We start from the raw sequence: 21,063 nt of genomic DNA, 5'->3' as shown, positions 1-21,063 counted from the left end.
CTCCAATTGTATATGCATTTCTCTTAACCCTTAGCTGTTCCAGTCTTCTTTAGATGGTTGACAGCCAGCCTTTGGGTCAATCTTTGTTGATCTGACTTAACCTCATCTAAGATGGTGAGGTAGCCAAGGGTGTTCAAGATTATCAGGCTAAAGAACTGCAGATTATGAGTTGGAGTAAATGTGATCTGGTCTTTGCTCAGGCCAGCATTCCTGCCTCTTGCTTGTGACTGAATGGCCATGACTTGCTCCCTGGAGTGGCTGCACAGGTTTATAGCATGGTAAAGAAGGCATATGGCATGCATGCCCTTATTTGTTGAGGCACTGAGTGCAAAAGTCAGAGTTTATAAAACTCTGGTTAGGCCTCATCTGGAGCATTGTATTCAATTCCAGTCAACACACACAGAATGCTGGAGGAATTCAGCAGGTTAGAGAGCATCCATGGAAAAGAGTAAACAGTTGACGTTTCAGGGCAAGACCACTCTTCAGGACTGAGAGGGAAGGGGGAGGTGCCTGGACTAAAAGATGGGGGGAGAGGAAGGAGGCCAGCTGGATGGGTGATGACAAGTGAAGCCAGGTGGGTGGCTCTTCCGTCTGGGTGCTCTGCAGCCTGATAGTATGAATATCGATTTCTCTTTCCAGTGAACAAATTCTTCCTTCCCCCATTCCCCACTCTGACCTTTTACTTCCTCTCACCTGCCTATTACTTCCCCCGGACTCCCCCTCCCTTCACTTTCTCCTATTGTCCACTCTCCTCTCCTATCAGACTCTTTCTTCTTCAGCCCTTGACCTTTCCCACCCACCTGTTCTCCTTGTGACCGTGTGTGATTCCTCCACATGCTCTGGTTTCCTTCCACATTCCAAAGATGCATGGGTAAGGGTTAGTTAGTTGTGGGCATGCCATAAACATGGCATCGATTGCGGGCTGCCCACAGCACAACCCTTGGACTGTGTTGGTCGATGCAAACAATGTATTTCGCTGTATGTTTCAATGCTTCAAAGTACATTTCACAAATAAAGCTCATCTTTATATTTATACACACTGCCATATTTCAATAGTTTGACAGCATCAAAAGTCCAGACGTACTCAAGGGAATGATCCTTTGGAAAGATACTGTCTGTAGCAATGGAACTGTTTGAAAACCAGAAAATGTTGGAAATCTGAACAGAATCTTTTGCAAAGATTGAAACAACACAGCCTCAAATGCAGCTTGTCTGCCGGTTACTCCCAGCATTTTCTGTTTTATTTTAAGGTTAATTATTTTAAATGTACATTGCAGGCTTAACTCTTCCATCACTTCATTATTGTTCTTACTGCTTGATAGAATAACTAAGCACGTTAGTGGTAGCTCTGGCAAAGAAAGGTGGTGAGTAAAAGAAAGGCTATTCTGCAGCTAACAAGGTGGTTACCAAGAAATATGCAATGTACACTCAGTGGCCACTTTATTAGGTACACCTGCTCATTAATGCAAATATCTAATCAGCCAATCATGTAGCAGCAACTCCATGCATAAAGTCATGCAGACATGGTCAAGATGTTCAGTTGTTGTACCAAACATCAGACTGGGGAAGAAATGTGATCTAAGTGACTTTGACAGTGGAATGATTGTTGGTGCCAGACTGGGTGGTTTGAGTATCTCAGAAGCTGCTGATCTCCTGAGATTTTCATGCACGACAATCTCTAGAGCAGCCTTTCTCAACCTTTTTGCCTGGGAGGAACCCTTGAAATAATTTTCAGGTCTCAGGGAACCCCAGCATAAAAATCATTATATCTACAGCTCACAGAATGTTAGCATGATCAAAAATAATTGTCAATGCTCTTTTGAGTAGAGAATGAATTTTTAGCCAACCTTTCTTTTTAAAAAACAGGTAGTTAAGTTTAGTTTATCTTTCTTGAAATGAACTTCTTTCTTTCCCTTTCATATATTTTGAAAACCACAAGCGCATAATGCAAAGTTCAAAAAACTTTTTTTTATCATGATCTCTCGCGGAACCCCAGTTGAGAAACCCTGCCCTAGAGATAACAGAGAATGGTACAGTAAATAAGAAAACATACTGTCAGTGGCAGCTCTGTGGGTGAAAACACCTTGTTAGTGAGAGTGTTCAGAGGACAGACTGGTTCCAGCCACGATAGTGACAGTAACTTAAATAACCATGAACAACACGTTACAATAGCAGAGTGCAGAATGGCATCTTTGAATGCATAACTCTTTGAAACTTGATGTGGATGGGCTAAGGCAGTAGAAGACCACAAACATACACTCAGTTGTCATTTTATTAGGTATAAGAGATACCCAATAAAGTGACCACTGAGTATATATGCAAATGCATATCCGCAGAATTGATTTGACGAGGTGTGCTGTGAAGGAAATAGGCTCCTAGTGTTCGCATTGACACTTGTCTAAACAAGGCTATTTGGGCTAAAGGTGTAAACAACAATCCATTCCACATTTGTGTGCATTTATCTAGAAAACATCATAAGGATGAGGACTCTACTAACACACACTATACATTGGTAACCTATGTTCTTGTCACATTATTTAAAATTTTAGAGACAGTTAATGTTGATGAAAACTGAATCACAAATGGTTTAACAAATATACACAGTAATTCGAAAAGGAAACATCAAATATTCTGAATCTAGAACTTCCTCTTCTCCATTTTCTGCTGAGAAGTTGATTAAAACTTTTTTTTCCTGAGGTAAAATTCCTGCAGTTTGATTTATCTTCAGCATTTGTTCTTTGTTTGGTTTGTACATCTTGTGGGCCACAGTAAACCCATCTCATGAACAGCTGTAGCGTTTTTGCAGATACATCTGTTATCTGTCTCCCTCGATAGTTATGACACCAGTTGCTTTTGGTTGGGTGGTCTTTATTCTCTACAGAGCAGAGCAAAACTATTCCCAGAATCAGAATCAGATTTAGTATTACTGGCAAAAAGTCGTGCAAAACAAAAAAGAAATAAGTGAGGTACATTTTCCATTCAGAAATCCGATGGCAGAGGGCAAGAGCTGTTCCGAAGCTGTTGAGTGTGTTTTTTCAGCTTCCTGTCCCTCCTCCTTGATAGTAGCAATGAGAACTTGCCACGTTCTGAGTGATGGGGGTCCTTAATGATAGATGATGCCTTTTTGAGGCATCACCTTTTAAGGTATACTCAGTGCTGGGGAAGATAGTGCCCATGATGGAATTGGCTGAGTTTGCAACTTTCTGCAGCTTTTTATGATCTTGTGCAGGAGCCCCTCCACACCAGACAGTGATGCAACCAGTTACAATGCTCTCCACAGTACATCTGTGGAAATTTGCTGGAGTCTTTGATGATATACCGAATTCCTCAAACTCCTAATGAAATATGGATGCTGGAAAGTGCCTCGGAGAGTCAGATTGTTACAATTTATCAGTGCCTCTAGGATAGGGAGAGGTGACCAGGTTTCCTTATTATAACTGTTGTCGGAAGAACCTCAGATGGTGACAAGGAGGCGTACAGGGGTGAGATTATTGGCTGGTTCAATGGTATCACAACAACAACCTTGCACCCAACATCAGTGAGACCAAAGAAGTGAATGTGGACTTCAGGAAGGGGATGACGATGGAACACACACCAGTCCTCTCCAGGGTTCAGCCATGGAAAGGGTCAGCAGTCTCAAGTTCCTGGATGTCAACATCACTATCCTGGGCTCAATCTATTGAGGCAATTAGGAAAAAGGCACAACACTGGCTATACTTCATTAGGAGTTTGAGGAGATTTGATATGTCACTAAAGTCTATCACAAATTTCTACAGAGGTACCATGGAGAGCGCCGGCTGGTGGCATAGTGGCATCAGTACTGGACTTCGGAGCGAAGGCTTCCAAGTTCGAATCCAGCCGGCTGCCTTGCACGCTTTCCGTCCGTGCTGGGTTGAGCGTCCAGCTAGCAACTTGGCCTCGTAAAAAGAAGCCTGCTAAAAAACCGCTGTCATGATGGCATCCCGATGACTCCACTCAGAGATAAGGGCTTTCTTCTTCACCATGGAGAGCATTCTAAGTGATTGCATCAGTCCCTGGTATGGAGGAGACACTGCACGTGACTGGAAAAAGCTGCAGAGGGTTGCAGAAGCTGCAGCCTCTCTATCATGAGCACTAGTATCCTTTCCATCCAGGACATTTTCAAAAGGCGATACCTCAAAAAGTTAACATCTATCATTAAGGACGCCGTCCCCCACCCCACCACCCAGGACACGACCTCTTCTCATAACTACCATCATAGTGGAGGTGGAGGAGTCTGAAAACACACACTCAACATCTTAGGAACAGCTTCTTCCCCTCCACCATCAGATTTCAGGATGGACAATGAACCTATGAACACTACCTCACTATTTTAACTCCCTTTTTGTGCAACTTATTTAATCTTATGTATTTATTTCTTATTGTAATTTATAGTATATTTGATGTATTGTACCCTCCTGCTGTTGCGAAACTACAAACTTTACCACATACGTCAGTGATAACGAACCTGATTCGGACTCTTTTGGTGACGGTTGCTGGCAGTAACAGCTGTATGGACTTAGATCAAGGAGAACTGCGATGGAGGGATAAATTCACCCAGAACCTAGTGGACAACACTTGCCTTTCACCAGTGCCTCCCCTGAACAAAAACTTGCCTCTGAGTCGTTTATGAAAGAAATAGGAAGACATGAAGTACAACACAGGGAATGCTATCACTGTGACAAAGTTACTGAACTACCGTTGTATTAACCCTCTCAACCCCATTCTCCTGCCTTCTCTCTGTAACCTTTGACTCCCTTACTAATCAAGAACCTATCAACTCCACTTTAAATATACCCAATGTCTTGGCCTCCACTGCTGTCTGTGGCAATGAATTCCACAGATTTACTGCTCTCTGGCTGAAGAAATTTCTCCTTATGTCTGTTCTAAAGGGTGCCAAAAATTTATGGGAGAAAACAGGAGAATGGAGTTGGGAGGGAAAATAAATCAGCCACGATCTAATGGTGGAGCAGACTCAATGGGCCAAATGGGCTAATTCTTTTTTTATGTCCAATGGTCTTATGATATAAGGTCTGTTTTCATGCTGTATAACTGGAAGATTCTATAATCCTCTCGAGCAAACAGGTACAAAAAACAAAACTCCTAAGGGTGCTTCACCTCTCATTAAATGAGAGTGCAGCTCAACAAAGGTTAGTTTATTATGAACATAGTTCAGTGAAACATCACTTGGCAGGAACAAAGGTACTGGAAATCTGAAACAAAAGCAGGGAATACTGGAATCACTCAGCAGATCAGGCAGCGCTCGTGGGGAAAGGAAAAGAGCAGATGACTTGGTTTAAAGGCCCTTCATCAAAACTGGAAAAGTGAGACTACAAGTGTATATCAAGTTGCAGAGGGAGGGAGGTGGAGGGTTTGAACTCCTCACCTCTGTGGAGCAGTTTGAACATTGCCTATAAAGTTGAAAAGACAGTGTTTGATAACAGAACAGAAAGGGTTAAAAAGTCTGGAACTCCATTTACTACCTAGATCATTAAAAAATATCCAACCTTCTCAATTACAGCTATTACAGTGCCAGTGACCTGTGTTCATTTCCCACTGCTGTCTGTAAGGAGTTTATATGTTCTCCTTGTGACCTCATGGGTGTCCTCTGGGTGCTCTGGTTTCCTCCCACATTCCAAAGACGTACGGGTTAATAGGTTAGGTGATCACATGGCTTATTAGGACAGAAGAGTCTGTTGCTGTGCTGTATCTCTACTTAAGTAATTAAATAACTCATCAGTGAGTGAAGCACTCCAACTTGTTATAAGGCATCTGCCCAAATACAGCTCAAAATGCTCTGCTGCAACACAAAAACACTAGGTGATCAGTGCAGTTGTTTGAAATTCCACTTCTTTCTGGGGTTTTTCAAAGGACGGCAAGGAGCTCCTTGGTGCCCAGGCATTCCCTCACCAACAAATCAACTATGGATTGACTCTATGCAGGATGCTCTGGGAGACTGCTGCTAACTTTTACTGTCTTAGAAGTTTGCGCAGACTCGGCATGTGATCTAAAACCTTGGCAAACTTCTATAGATGTACAATGGAGAGAATCCAGACTGGTTGCCTCACGGCCTGGTATGGAGATGCTGAAGTTCAGGAATATACTAACCTACAGAAATTAGTGGACACAGTCCAGTCAGACAAAGTCCTCCCTATCATTGAGCATGTCTACAAGGAGTGTCACCATAAAAAGATCAATCACCCATCAAGGAGGCCCACCATCCACTCTATGCTCTCTTTTCGCTGCTGCTATCGGAGAGATGGTACAGGAGTCTTAGGTCTCACATGACCAGGTTCAGGAACAATTATTAACTATCGACCATCAGGCTCCTGAACCAGTGTGGATAACTTCACTCATCTCAACACTGAACTGATTTCACAGCCTATGGATTCACTTCCAAGAATTCTACAACTCATAGAAACATAGAAAACCCTTTGGCCTACAAAGCTGTGCCAAACATGTCCTTACCTTAGAAATTACCTAGGATTACCCATAGCCCTCTACTTTTCTAAGCTCCATGTACCCATCCAGGACTCTCTTAAAAGACCCTATCATATCTGCCTCCACCACCGTCGCCGGCAGCCCATCCCACGCACTCACCACCCTCTGCGTAAAAAACTTACTCCTGATGTCTCCTCTGTACCTACTTCCAAGCACCTTAAAACCGTGCCCTCTCGTGCTAGCCATTTCAGCCCTGGGAAAGAGCCTCTGACTATCCACATGATCAATGCCTCTCATATTCTCATTATTTATTAAACTTGCACAGTTTGTCTTCCTTTTCACATCAGTTGTTTGGTAGTCTTTGTGTTGTTTTTCATTGATTATATTGCAATCCTTTGTTCTACCGTGAATGTCTTCAAGAAAATGAAACTCAGGGTAGTATATGGTGACAGACGTACTTTGATGATAAATTTACTTTGGACCTTGAGCAGAACAGTCATCCAGAAAACAGAGACTGCACCTCTGGTTCACTCACAACGAGCCGGAGATCCACAAAACAGAGACTGCACCTCTGGTTCACTCACAACACGCTGGAGGAACTCAGCAGGTTGGGCAGCATCCATGGAAACGATCGGTCGATGTTTCAGGCCGGAACCCTTCGTCAGGACTGTAGAGGGAAGGGGCAGAGGCCCTATAAAGAAGGTGGGGGGAGGGTGGGAAGGAAAAGGCTGGTAGGTTCCAGGTGAAAAACCAGTAAGGGGAAAGATAAAGGGGTGGGGGAGGGGAGGCAGGGAGGTGATAGGCAGGAAAGGTGAAGAAAGAATAGGGGAAAACGCAATCGGTATTAGGAGGTGGAACCAAGAGGGAGGTGGTAGGCAGCTGGGGGAGGGGCAGAGTGACATAGGGATAGGGGAAGGGAGGGGGAGGGAATTACCCCAAAGGGCTGGAGAATACCTAGACACTATATGAGGTGTTGCTCCTCCAACCTGAGTTTAGCCTCATCATGGCAGTAGAGGAGGCCATGTATGGACATATCTGAATGGGAGTGGGAAGCAGAGTTGAGGTGGGTGGCTACCAGGAGATCCTGTCTGTTGTGGCGGACGGAGTGGAGGTGCTCGACGAAGCGGTCCCCCAATCTGCGTCGGGTCTCACTGACGTAGAGGAGGCCGTACCAGGAACACCAGATGCAATAGATGACCCCAATAGACTCAGAAGTGAAGCGTTGCCTCACTTGGAAGGACTGTTTGGGGCCCTGAATGGTGGCAAGAGAGGAGGTGTAGGGACAGGTGTAGCACTTGCGCTTACAGGGATAAGTGCCGGGTGGGAGATCCGTGGGGATGGACGTGTGGACCAGGGAGTCGCGGAGGGACCGATCCCTGCGGAAGGCAGAGAGGAGTGGAGAGGGAAAGATGTGCTTAATGGTGGGGTCCTGTTGAAGGTGGCGGAAGTTGCGGAGGATAATGTGTTGGATCTGGAGGCTAGTGGGGTGGTAGGTGAGGACAAGGGGAACTCTGTCCCTGTTGTGGTGGCGGGAGGATGGGGTGAGAGCCGAACTGTGGGAAACGGAGGAGATGCGGGTGAGGGCATCATTGATGACAGCAGAAGGGAAACCACGATCTTTAAAGAAAGAGGACATTTGAGATGTCCTGGAACGGAAAACCTCATCCTCGGAGCAGATGCGGTGGAGACAGAGGAACTGGGAATAGGGAATGGCATTTTTGCATGTGGCGGGGTGGGAAGAGGTATAGTTGAGGTATAGTTGCACCTCTGGTTATAACCCTGAACTCGTTTTGGAACTTGTACGCTTGTACAATCAAGGGAGAAGAGGTGCACCTGTCACTAAACTCTGCTGTTACACTCCATGTGGAGTTTAGCTATAAGCCCTGGTCTCTCTGGAGCCCCTCAGCACTGCGCCAAGTCAGAGTCCGCACATGATCTGAGACCCCATCAATTTTAATCGAGGTAAAAAGATAGGAAATAATTTCTTTTTGACCAATTAGTTTGCTTGAGTCTTTTTTTTACTTTCCAGGCATTTTTATAGATTTTTAATACAGAACACAGAACAGTACAGCACAGGAACAGGCCCTTTGGCCCTCAGTATTGTGCTGAACTAATTAAGCAACTGACTTCTAATCCCTTCTGACTGCACATGGCTCACATCATTCCATTCATCTGCCTAAGAGCCTTTTGAATAGGTCTATCACATCTGCCTCCACCACTATGCTTGGTGGCACATTCCAGGCACCAGCTAGTCTCTGCATAAACGTCTGCTTTGAACTTTCGCCCCCCCCCCCCACCTTAGATGCATGCCCTCTAGCACTGGACATTTCAACACTGGCAAAAAGATACTGGCTGATCTCTCTCTCTACCAACATCTCTCATAATTCTATGAACTTCTAACAGCAATTTTAATTTTAGTTAACAAGTTTAAGAAGAATTAGACCATAAGACCATAAGATATAGGAGCAGAAGTAGGCCATTTGGCCCATCGAGTCTGTTCTGCCATTCAATCATGGGCTGATCCAATTCTTCCAGTCATCCCCACTCTCCTGCCTTCACCCCATACCCTTAGATGCTCTGGCTAATCAAGAATCTATCTATCTCTGCCTTAAATGCACCCAATGACTTGGCCTCCACAGCCGCTTGTGGCAACAGATTCCACAGATTTACCACCCTCTGACTAAAGTAATTTCTCCACATCTCAGTTCTAAAAGGACGTCCTTCAAATCTGAAGTCATACCCTCTTGTCCTAGAATCCCTTACCATGGGAAATAATTTTGCCATATCTAATCTGTTCAGGCCTTTTAACATTTGGAATGTTTCTATGAGATACCCCCTCATTCTCCTGAATTCCAGGGAATACAGTCCAAGAGCTGCCAGATATTCTTCATATGGTAACCCTTTCATTCCTGGAATCATTCTCGTGACTCCTCTGTGGACCCTCTCCAATGTCAGTATATCCTTTCTCAAATAAGGAGCCCAAAACTGCACACAATACTCCAAGTGTGGTCTCACGAGTACCTTATTGAGCCTAAACATCACATCCGTGCTCTTATATTCTGTACCTCTAGAAATGAATGCCAACATTGCATTCACCATCTTCACAACTGACTCAACCTGGAGATTAATCTTTAGGGTATCCTGCACAAGGACTCCCAAGTCCCTTTGCATCTCTGCATTTTGAATTTTCTCCACATCTAAAAAATAATCTGCCTGTTTATTTCTTCCACCAAAGTGCATGACCATACACTTTCCAACATTGTATTTCATTTGCCACTTCTTTGCCCGTTCCCCTAAACTATCTAAGTCTCTCTGCAACTCTCTGTTTCCTCAACACTACCCACTTGCCCACCTATTTTTGTATCATCGACAAATTTAGCCACAAATCCATTAATCCCACAGTCCAAATCATTGACATACATTGTGAAAAGCGGCAGTCCCAACACCAACCCCTGTGAAACTTCACTGGTAACCAGCAGCCAGCCAGAATGGCATCCCTTTATTCCCACTTTCTGTTTTCTGCTGACTAGCCACTGCTCCACCCATGCTAGTAACTTCCCTGTAATTCCTCGGACTCTTATCGTGCTCTTATCTAGCTTACCTTGTCAAAGGCCTTCTGAAAATCCAAGTACACCACGTCTATTGCATCTCCTTTGTCTACACTGCTTGTAATTTCCTCAAAGAATTGCAGTAGGTTAGTCAGGCAGGACTTTCCTTTCAGGAACCCATGCTGGCTCTGGCCCATCTTGTCATGTGCCTCCAGGTACTCCGTAATCTCATCCCTAACAAACAATTCCAACAATTTCCCAACTACTGATGTCAGGCCAACAGGTCTATAGTTTCCTTTCTGCTGCCTCCCACCATTCTTAACTAGCAGAATAACATTTGCAATTTTCCAATTTTGCAATTTACCAGAATCTATCAATCCTTGAAAGATCATCGTTAATGCCTAATATTATTTTCTTAATATTGTTCATTTCAATGTAATAGTTGTGAAATGTCTGTAAATGACAGAGGCTCAAACACAAATAAAATCAGTTATAATTTTTGTAGTATTTTGAGTTGTGTAATTGATTACTACCAGGAGTTATAAATACAAGTAGCTGCAAACAGATCAACCAGTACATATCTCTGTCTTCCTCTGTAAAGCAGGTTCTTACAACAGTAGGAAGGATTCTGTTTCAGATTTATTTATTTATCACATATACAACAAAATATACATTTGTGTTAATAACCAACACAACCTAAGGCTGTACTGGGGGCAGCCCGCTCACACATGCATTCCAGTGCCCAGAATAGCATGGCCACAATGTTCAGCAGGACAACACAAGCAACAGCAATAGAATAACAGCAACAAAACAACACAACAACAAAACAAGCCTCTTTCATCCCTCCCACCCATCCACCCAACCACTCACACACAGATAGTCTCCGGCAGTCTCCGGGCCTCCAGCCTCCATCTGACTCATTGACTTGCTGACATCGGATCCACGTCTTCCCCAATGGACGCGTAGGCTTGCGAACCCAGGGCTTCAGCAATCGGGCCTCGACTTCAGACTTCTGATCGACTTTCGGGATTCGATCTTTGGTATCAACCCTTTGACTCGCCAATGACAGGACCCCGAACTCCCAGCCTCGAACTCTGAACCCACCAATAACAGGACCCTGAACTCTGAACTCACCAATGACAGGACCCTGAACTCCAGACTTTGAACTCTGAACTCACCAATGACAGGACCCTGAACTCCAGACTTCGAACTCTGAACCCATCAATGACAGGACCCTGGACTCTAGGCCTCGAACTCTGAACTCACCAATAACAGGACCCTGAGCTCCAGACTTCGAACTCTGAACTCACCAACGACAGGACCCTGAACCCATCAATGATAGGACCCTGAACTCCAGGCCTCAAACTCTGAACTCACCAATGGCAGGACCCTGAATTCCAGGCCTCGAACTCTGGACCCACCAATGATGGGACCCCGAACTCCAGGCATCGAACTCCAGACTCGCTGATGATAGAACCCCGAACTCCAGGTCTATCCAGCAAAACCTTCGTTCCACTGCTTCAGCCGTCTATGCAATCCCTGATCACCAGTACTAAACTAACCTACTCCTCTCACAGTCTTGGTGCCATCGATGTTGAGGAGCTGCCATTTGGAACACTGACATTTGCGCTCACACGTGAATGTAAAAGGAGACCTGTCACTATTGGAATAATCATTCTCCTCAGTTAAAAAAAACAGTTGGCTGGAGGAACACAGCATGCCAGGAGGTAGAAGGACAGTTGGCATTTCGGGTTTAGACTCTTTCACATCAGTCCAGGCTAATATTTAACCTTCTGTCCAGATCATAGAGAGGAAATGATCTGTTCTCATTGCATTGCTGGGGGTGGCATCTTATATTGCAAGAGCTGAGTGAAGGAAGGTGAGAGGTGACTTGGCAGAGGTGTACAAGATGGTAAGAGGCATAGATTGGGTATACAGCCAGAGACTTTCTTCCAGGGTGAAAATGGTTAATACCAGAGGGGAATAATTAAATAATTTTAAGATGATTGGAGGAAAGTACGGGGGCAGATGAGAGAGGTAAGATTTTATACACAGAAAGTGTTGGCCACATGGAATGCCCTGCCAGGGTGGTTGCAGTGGCAGATATATTAGGGCATTTAAGAAATGCTCAGATAGGCAGATGGATGATAGAGAAACAGAGGGAAAGGTTAGATAGATCTTACAGTAGTTTATATGGTTGGCACAACATAATGGGCTAAAGGGCCTGTACCGTGCTATAGTGTTCTTCAAATACTACTTAATTGCTTGTTAAATGTCTTGGAATGGCCTGAAGCCATAAAGGGTACTATGTAAATACAATTCCTTTCTTTTAATTATTAACCTTTGACACAATAGGGAGTTCAGTGTGGGCACTTCAATGTGTTTTTGAAGGAAGAACATCATGCAAGACTTCTTGGAAATCTGCAGATGCTGGAAATCCAAGGCAACACAGACAGAAAATTGCTGGAGGAGCTCAGCCGGTCAGGCAGCATCTATGGAAATAAATAAATAGTCACCATTTTGGGCTGAGACCCTCCATCAGGACCCTTCAACCTAAAGCATTGACTGTTTATTCATTTCCTTAAATGCTCCCTGGCATGCTGAGTTCCTCTGGCATTTTGTGTGTGCTGCCTAGGTCATCTTGTAAACCTTCTGTAGGTTAAGGTGCAGCTGTGGGGCTCTTGTATTCCGGTAAACAATTGGCCTCAAAGGGAGCAACAAGTTCAGGGGCCTGCTGAGGTCTTGAAGGCCAACCTATCTATGTCATAGGGGCCAGAAAGTGGGGATTCGGGCACTACTGAGACTTGGTTCCACATCTCCTTGGACTGTAGTGCATCCAGGAATGAAAACATCTGCTTAGTAAATGGGGTGACAGTGCAGCACATCATAAACTATTGTTAAGATTCCCAGATTCTTGCTAATAATTTTATCAGTGATGACTGGATCTGTTCCAGTGACTTCATACACTGTTGCACATTGGCAGAGAGAGTACTCCTAAAGTTTTGTGAGTGGTGTCCAAGTATCTTTCTGTGTGTCTAACAGTGAATTGTGTGCCTAACTATTTCCAAAGACATAAATTCCACAGCATCTCTCTGACCTCAGGAGGCCTTCAATGCTTTCGTTAGCTCGTGAAGTGTTTCTTGAAGTGAGGTTATTGGAGTAATGTGCAAAACATTGTTATTTTGCGTTGTTCTATCACAGCTAGATGAACACTGAAAATTTAACCGGAAAAAAACACGACACTGGGACACACTCAACGCCCAACACACACTCATCATTTTAGGATTAGCTGTTTCCTTGTTGCCATCACATTTCTGAATGGACAATGAGCTCTTGAGCACTACCCCAGTCTTTTTGTTCTCCTTTTGCACTACCTATTTAATGTATGTATAGTTATTATTGTAATTAGTATTGTACTGTACTGCTGCCACAAAGCAATACATTTCAAGACATTTGTCAATGATAATAAACCTGATTCTGATTCAGAGGAACCACTTATAGGAGAGCAATCTGTTTCCATTAACAAACATTTTCATTAGCTAAAACACATAAAGGGAATAAATATTGCACAGTGTAAAGGAGATGGTGCTGTGCAGGTACAGAGCTAACACTGCATTGTCCGGGAAGTAGTCAATTTGTTCAGTACAGTAGTCTAATTTGCAGAGGCAGTTGACCAAAACAACTTCTCCTATTAAAAGGATGATAATACACTCACTGGCCACTTTTTTGATGCCTCCTATAACTAAGAAAGTGGCCACTGAGTGTATATTTGTGTTCTTCTGCTGCTGTGGATTATCTGCTTCAAAATTCCATGTATTGTGCGTTCAGAGATGCTCTTTTACATACCACTGCTGCACCTTTCTGTCAGTTTGAGCCAGTCTGGCCATTCTCCTCTGACCTCTCTCATTAACAAGGTGTTTTCGTCCACAGAACTGCTGCTCACTGGATGCTTTTTGTTTTTCACACCATTCTCTGTAAACTCTAGAGACTGTCATGTGTGAAAATCGCGGGAGATCAGCATTTCCTGAGATACTCAAACCACCTCGTCTGGCACCAACAATCATTCCACAGTCAGCCATTTAGATCATATTTCTTCCCCATGCTGGTGTTTCTTCAGCCCATTACCTTTTCCACCTATCCCCCTCCCAGCTTCTTACTTCTGCCCTCTCCCCCACCCACCTAGCTTCCCCCTCACCAGGTCCTACATGTCACCTGCCAGTTTGTACTTCTCTTACCCTCCCCACTTTCTTATCACAGATTCTTTTCCAATGCAAAATCTCAACTGTTTATTCCCCTCCACTGCTGCTGCCTGACTTGCTGAGTTCCACCAGCGTTTTGTGGGTGTTGCTAAAGTTGGTTGCTTGATTGTCTATAGATTGTTTAATAGAAATATGGGGAAAATAATAGGCAAGTGGTGTAAATGGGTTCTTCAGGTTTAATATCACTGGTGTATATCGTGAAATTTGTTGTTTTGTAGCAGCAGTATGTTGCAAACATAATCAAAAACTATAAATTACAATAAGAAACATATTTAAAACTTAAATAAAATAAGTAATACAAAGAGAGAGTAAAAAAATGAGGTAATGTCCGTGGGTTCATTATCCATTTGGAAATCTGATGGCGGAGGGGAAGAAGCTGTCCCTGAAATGCTGAGTGTGTGCCTCCTCTTTGATGGTAGCAATGAGAAGAGGGCATGTCCAGGGTGATGGGGTGGTGGGGTCCTTAATGAGAGGGATGTCAACTTTTGAGACATCTCCTTTTGAGGATGTCCTCAATGCTGGGAAGGCTATGGCCCATGATGGAGGTGGCTGAGTTCTCAACTTTCTGCAGCTCTTTCTGACCCTCCTCCATACCAGATGGTGATGTAACCAGTTACATCATAGCACAGCTCTAGAAATCTGCAAGAATCATTGGCGACATACCAAATCTCCTCAAATGCCTAATGAAATATAGTTACTGTTGTGCCTTCTTTGTAATTGCATCAATATGTTGGGCCCAGGATAGATCTTCAGAGATGTTGAAACCCAGGAACTTGAAACTGCTCATCCTTTCCACTTCTGATCCCTCGATGAGGACTGGTGTGTGTTTCTTCGACTTCATCTTCCTGAAATCCACAATCAATTCCGTGGTCTTACCGATATTGAGGGTGAGGTTGTTATTGCAACGCCACTCACCCAGCTGATCTAGCTCACTCCTGTACGCCTCCTCATCACCATCTCAAATTCTGCCATCAATCGTTATGTCATTAGCAGTTTATGGATGGCATTTGAGCTGTGCCTAGCCACACAGTCATGGGTGTTGAGAGAGTAGATCAGTGGGCTAAGCACTCATCCGTGAGGTGTGCCAGTGTTGGTTGTCAGCAAGGAGGAGATGTTATTTCTGATCCACACTGACAGATGCAGAGGGAGTTACAGAGGCCCAGGTTTTGATGCGAGTTGATTAGTACTGAGGGTATGATGGTTCTGAACACTGAACTGTAGTCAATAAATAGCAACCTGACATAGGTATTGTTATTGTCCAGGTGATCCTAGGCCGAGTGGAGAGCCAGTGAGAGTGCATCCGCCGTAGTTGTCTTGTGGTTCTTGATGGTTAATTTGGACAAGGGTCCTGTTTCTGCCTGTGTGACTCAACAGCTCCATGATGTGGCAAAGGTCAAACTGTGAAGAAGTAATAGGACTGAAATGCATTAAATTGACTTTATTTCTTACATCCTTCACATATGTGAGGAGTAAAAATCTTTACGTTACGTCTCCATCTGAATGTGCAATGTGCAAATTATGGTAACTTTTAATAAAGAGTGTGTACAGTAAGATATACAACAGAACAGCCAATATAGCCTAGAAATACAATTGTATCAGCATGAATTAATCAGTCTGATGGCCTGGTGGAAGAAGCTGTTCCAGAGCCTGTTGGTCCTGGCTTTTATACTGCGGTACCATTTCCCAGATGTTAGCAGCAGGAACAGCTGGTGGTTGGGGTGACTCGGGTCCCTAATGATCCTTCGGGCCCTTTTTATACACCCGTCACTGTAAGTGTCCTGAATAGTGGGAAGTTCACATCTACAGATGCGCTGGGCTGTCCGCACCACTCTCTGCAGAGTCCTGCGATTGATTGAAGTACGGTTCCCATACTAGGCAGTGATGCAGCCAGTCAGGATGCTCTCAATTATGCCCCTGTAGAAAGTTCTTAGGATCTGGGGATTCATGCCAATCTTCTTCAACTGTCTGAGGTGAAAGAGGCGCTGTTGTGCTTTTTTCACCACACAGCCGGTATGTACAGATCACGTGAGATCCTCGGTGATGTGGATGCCGAGGAACTTAAAGCTGTTCACCCTCTCAACCCCAGATCCATTGATGTCTGTAAGGGTTAGCCTGTCTCCATTCCTCCTGTAATCCACACCCAGCTCCTTTGTTTTTGCGACATTGAGGGAGAGATTGTTTTCTTGACACCACTGTGTCAGGGTGATGACTTCTTCTCTGTAGGCTACCTCATTATTATTTGAGATAAGGACAATCAACGTAGTATCACCTGCAAATTTAATTAGATTGGAGCTGTGGGTGGCGACACAGTCGTGGGTGTACATTGAAGCACTAAAGGTCTTTGTCATCAGATTTCTGAATGGTCCATGAATCCATGAACCCATCATTACTTCTTTTTTCTGCATTATATACTGCATTTATTTTGTAATTTCTAATTACAAAAAATTATGAGAAGGCATAATTTGAAGGTGATTGGAGGAAAGAATAGGGGGAAATATCAGAGGTAATTTTTTTGACTAAAAGAGTGGTGAGCGTGTGGAATTCACTGCCGGGATGGATACATTGGGGACATTTGAGAGACACTCTTAGATAGGTACGTGGATGATAGAAAAATGGAGGGCTATGTTGGGGGGAAGGGTTAGATTGCTCTTAGAGTAGGTTAAAAGGTTGGCACAACATTGTGGGCTGAATGGCCTGTATTGTGCTGTAATGTTTTATGTTCTATTATAATTTTATAATTATAACAACAAATTTCACACCATATAAAACATTGATACAGTACTGAGGAGCACACTATCAAGTGGGCTTTCTGTTGTGAAAGAAGGGAAAATGAAGTTGAAGTACCAGAATATTTAGATAACAAAAGGCTTGAAGCATCTCTCCATTCAGTGGTGAACCATGATGATGATGCATCTGGCTACCACTGTTGCTATAGAAACCTGCAGTGCAAACTTCCAAATCTCCCACTCTTCTATAAGTGCTAGCTGTCCAAGACAAGCACAGAGAGTGCAGAGATGGCAATCCTTTTGTCTGTAAATGCAACTAAATTCTCCCAATCCAGGAATAGTAATATATTCCCAGGACATCCAAAATGGGGAAACTCCACATCTCCCCTCTCTTTGCCTTCACTTTGCCCCACAGTCTTTAGACTTCATCGTTCCGCAGAACCGTTCTCAATGACCTTGACGCTTTTCCCCATTGTTAATCGCACCTGGACTCAACCAGATGAGATGAATTTAAGTAAGTATCTTACCTTTAACAAAGACCCAACCAGTAATAAATTGCAGGCGCCAAAACCCAAGTGAAGTGGTGTTACTCATCTCCGATCCAGCTCAATTTCAACGTTTAAGAGAAATTTGGATCGATACATGGATAGAAGGGGTAGGGAGGGCTATGGTCCCGGTGCAGGGCAATAAGAGTAGGCAGTTTAAATAGTTTTGGCATGGACTAGAAGGGCCCAAGGGCCTGTTTCTGAGCTGTACTTTTCCATGACTATTAAAGGACCAATAATTTGGGTTGAGTCAAGTAAGTTTCTGTTATTCTACACTCTCAGCAATCATTGAAGCACTGTGAGAAAGCATTTAGTCCCAGTGATAAAGGAAAGGCAATTCTCTCTGCTCAGAAAGCAGACCTTTTTCAGTCCAAGCATGTACTTCATTCCCACACGGAAGTTATTTTTGAATCTGTTTCTCCTGCCCCCTCTCTTTCCCAGCCTTTTCCCTACCCCGCATAACAGAAGCAACTCCAAATCTTGCAGTTGTTTCAAAGGTCTAACAAGTTAGCTGCCTGTTATAAATTATGTTGTATTGTGGCTGAGTGGTCTATGGTGCTGGATTAAGGCCCTAGTCTTCGCAGATGCTGGATGCCATTATGTGTATGTGTATTCTTTATGTTCTGCTGAACATGGTGGGCATGCTTTGCTGGTGCTGGAGTGTGTGGAGACACTTGCGGGCTTAGCCCAGCACGTCCTCAGATTGTGTCGGCTGTTAACACAGATGTCTCGTTTCACTGTATAGTTCAATGTGCCTGTGGTTATCTAATCTAATCTAAACAGAGACATGCCAGTGTAAACTAACTCAGATCACATTGCCCACTGAGGGATTGCAGAGAGGCCCTGACTCAGTGACACTGGTGGATCCTGCAGGTCAGTGTGGAGTCCGTGCAGCACCTTGTGGACAACCCTCAGCTCTGCAACCAGCTCGATCAACACCAGAGACCGAAAACTAGCCACGTACTGCTTGATGGCCTGTCCGCTGTAACTAATGCTTACAATGTGTAATTAAGTTATTGAACCTTATGAGTGTTTGCAGTTTATTCAGTGATCAGAACTCCTTCAGGCAGCATCCCCATTGCTATGTAATATACCCTGTCCATTATTTTATGCTTGAATTACCGTTTCAGGTAATCTTCAAATCAGAATCAGGTTTTATTATCACCGGCATATGTCGAAAAACTTGTTAACTTTATGGCAGCAGTACAACGCAATACATGATAAACATAGAAAAAACTGAATTACAGTAAGCATATATATGTATATTAAATAGTTAAAATAAGTAGTGAGGGAGTGTTCATGCGTTCAATGTCCACTTAGAAAGCGGATGGCAGAGGGGAAGAAGCTGTTTCTGAATCACCGAGTGTGTGTCTTCAGGCTTCTGTACCTCCTTCCCGATGTGGGGAGGGCACGTCCTGGGTGATGGGAGTCCTTAATGATGGATGCCACCTTTCTGAGGCACCATTCCTTGACGCTGTCTTGGATACTATGGAGGCTAGTACCCATGATGGAGCTGACTAATTTTACAACTCTCTGCACTTTACTCCGATCCTGTGCAGTAGCACCCCTCCCCCTCACTGCCCACCATACCAGACGGTGATGGAGCCAGTCCGAGTGCTCTCCACAGTACATCTGTAGATGCTTTTGAGTGTTTTGGGTGATAAAGCAAATCTCCTCAAACTCCTAATGAGATATAGCCACTGCCTTGCTTTCTTTATAGCTGTATCAATATATTGGGTCCGGGATAGATCTCGGAGATATTGACACCCAGGACTTTGAAATTGCTTACTCTCTCCTCTTCTGATCCCTCCGTGAAGATTGGTTTGTGTTCCCATCTCTTACCTTTTCTGAAGGCAACAATCAGCTCTTTGGTCAAATAATCCTTATGTTATACTTAGAGGTACAGCGTGAGCACGCACCAGCAATGACATCCGTGTGACAAATTAACCTGTACATTTTGGATTATGAGAGGAAACTGGAGCACCCACAGGAAACTCCCGTGGTCGCAGGGAGAATGTACAAACTCCTTACAGACAGCAACAGGAATTGAACCTGGGTCACTGGCGCTGTCTTGTAAGGATAAATATGACCATTTCATGTTCCATTTTAAGGTAGAGGAGAAATTTATCCTAAATGTCTGGACTAGGTTCAAGATTAACATGCTTAAGATAGTAAAATACCTCTAATGTACTTCCCAAGAACGCTCATAAACACTGGTCCACATTTTAAGAAAAGTACAGTGCTGTGTAAAAGTCTCAGGAACGTGTGTGTGTATATATATATAGATAGATAGGTAGATAGATAGATAGATAAATAGATAGCTAGGGTGCCTAAAACTTTAGCACAGTACTGTATTTGTCAATGTGGAGCGGAGAGCAAGTTTGTAAATCTGGTGGGAGGAGAGGATGTTAGGAAGGGCGGGTAGAGCACCTCGGGAAGGGTGTGGACAGATGGCAGAGGAGGAGTGCCAGGGGTGTGGGTGCAGACACACCCAACCCTGAGACACCAGGCAAGCTCACTTGATTCCAGACAATTAGTTTATTGATCATTATAGAACGTCTCTCTGGTGTTTCTCACTTACTCCTCTATCCCTTCCCCTTTTCCCAGCCATGATTCCTCTCTCTCTGCCCCCTTCCCACTCACAGTCCACCACAGAGACCAATATCAGAATCAGACTTATCATCACTCACATATGTCGTGAAATTTGTTTCTTTTTTGCCGCAGCAGTACAGTGCAATACATCAAATTACTACAGTACAGTGAGAAAAGCCTTAGGCACATTAGCTATATATATATATATATACGTGCCTAAGATTTTTTTCATAGTAGTGTATATATCAGTTTCTGCCATTGTCACCAGTGTTAACCTGTATTAAAATAGCATGTTCAACGTGACAAGAAGCACATATTTACAGGATGCACAGCATCCTATACAGAAATATTGGGACAAATGCTTTGTTGAAGGAGTGTTTTACAGAGGAAGAACTCAGCTAAGAGTTTAAGGGCAAGCCTGTAAGAGTTAGGACCTGGATAGCTGACAGCACTGCTGAAATTGTAATGCAATGAAAAAAAAAATACTAAAGTCGTGAAAGTTGGAAGAAGACAGGTTTCTTGGAGCTGTGGGGGGAGTTAAGAGGACAAGTCCGACTAGAACACTCATTTGTCAATCAGGTGAAGTAATAGCAAAACTGCATGATCCAAATTGTCAATCAATTTCTGTCTCAATCATCTACATGCAAGCTGATGGCACAGTGTGGTGAATGGCATCTATCACTTCATCGATGCAGGAGAAAGAGGAGTGTTCTTGTAAAGGTGTTTTAAACCATGTGGGGCATAGGTAGGGTCAATGTGCACAGTCTTTTTTCCCCAGGCTTGGGGAATCAGGAACTAGAGGGCACAGGTTTTTTTCTGGTGTGTGCCTGCGTGAGTGCGAGTCTGTGCGTGTGCATCTATGATGATGTCTTTTTCTTGGCTTTTTACAAGGCGCGGAGCAAGAGAGAGAGACTGTGTGGCGCACCACTCCTCA

At 43.9% G+C, this 21,063-nt stretch overlaps 1 protein-coding gene across 5 annotated transcripts in view; it reads left to right on the top strand.

The window, feature by feature from the left end:
• The window catches only part of LOC140212137 (collagen and calcium-binding EGF domain-containing protein 1-like), a 210,105-nt gene that overhangs the window by 82,560 nt on the left and 106,482 nt on the right, over positions 1-21,063 (top strand). The window lies entirely within an intron of this gene.

The sequence above is a fragment of the Mobula birostris genome, chromosome 18 (genome assembly GCF_030028105.1).
Source record: "Mobula birostris isolate sMobBir1 chromosome 18, sMobBir1.hap1, whole genome shotgun sequence".
Taxonomy (NCBI): domain Eukaryota; kingdom Metazoa; phylum Chordata; class Chondrichthyes; order Myliobatiformes; family Myliobatidae; genus Mobula; species Mobula birostris.
The sequence above is the reverse complement of the archived record's forward strand: the minus strand, read 5'-3'. Positions and strand labels throughout refer to the sequence as shown.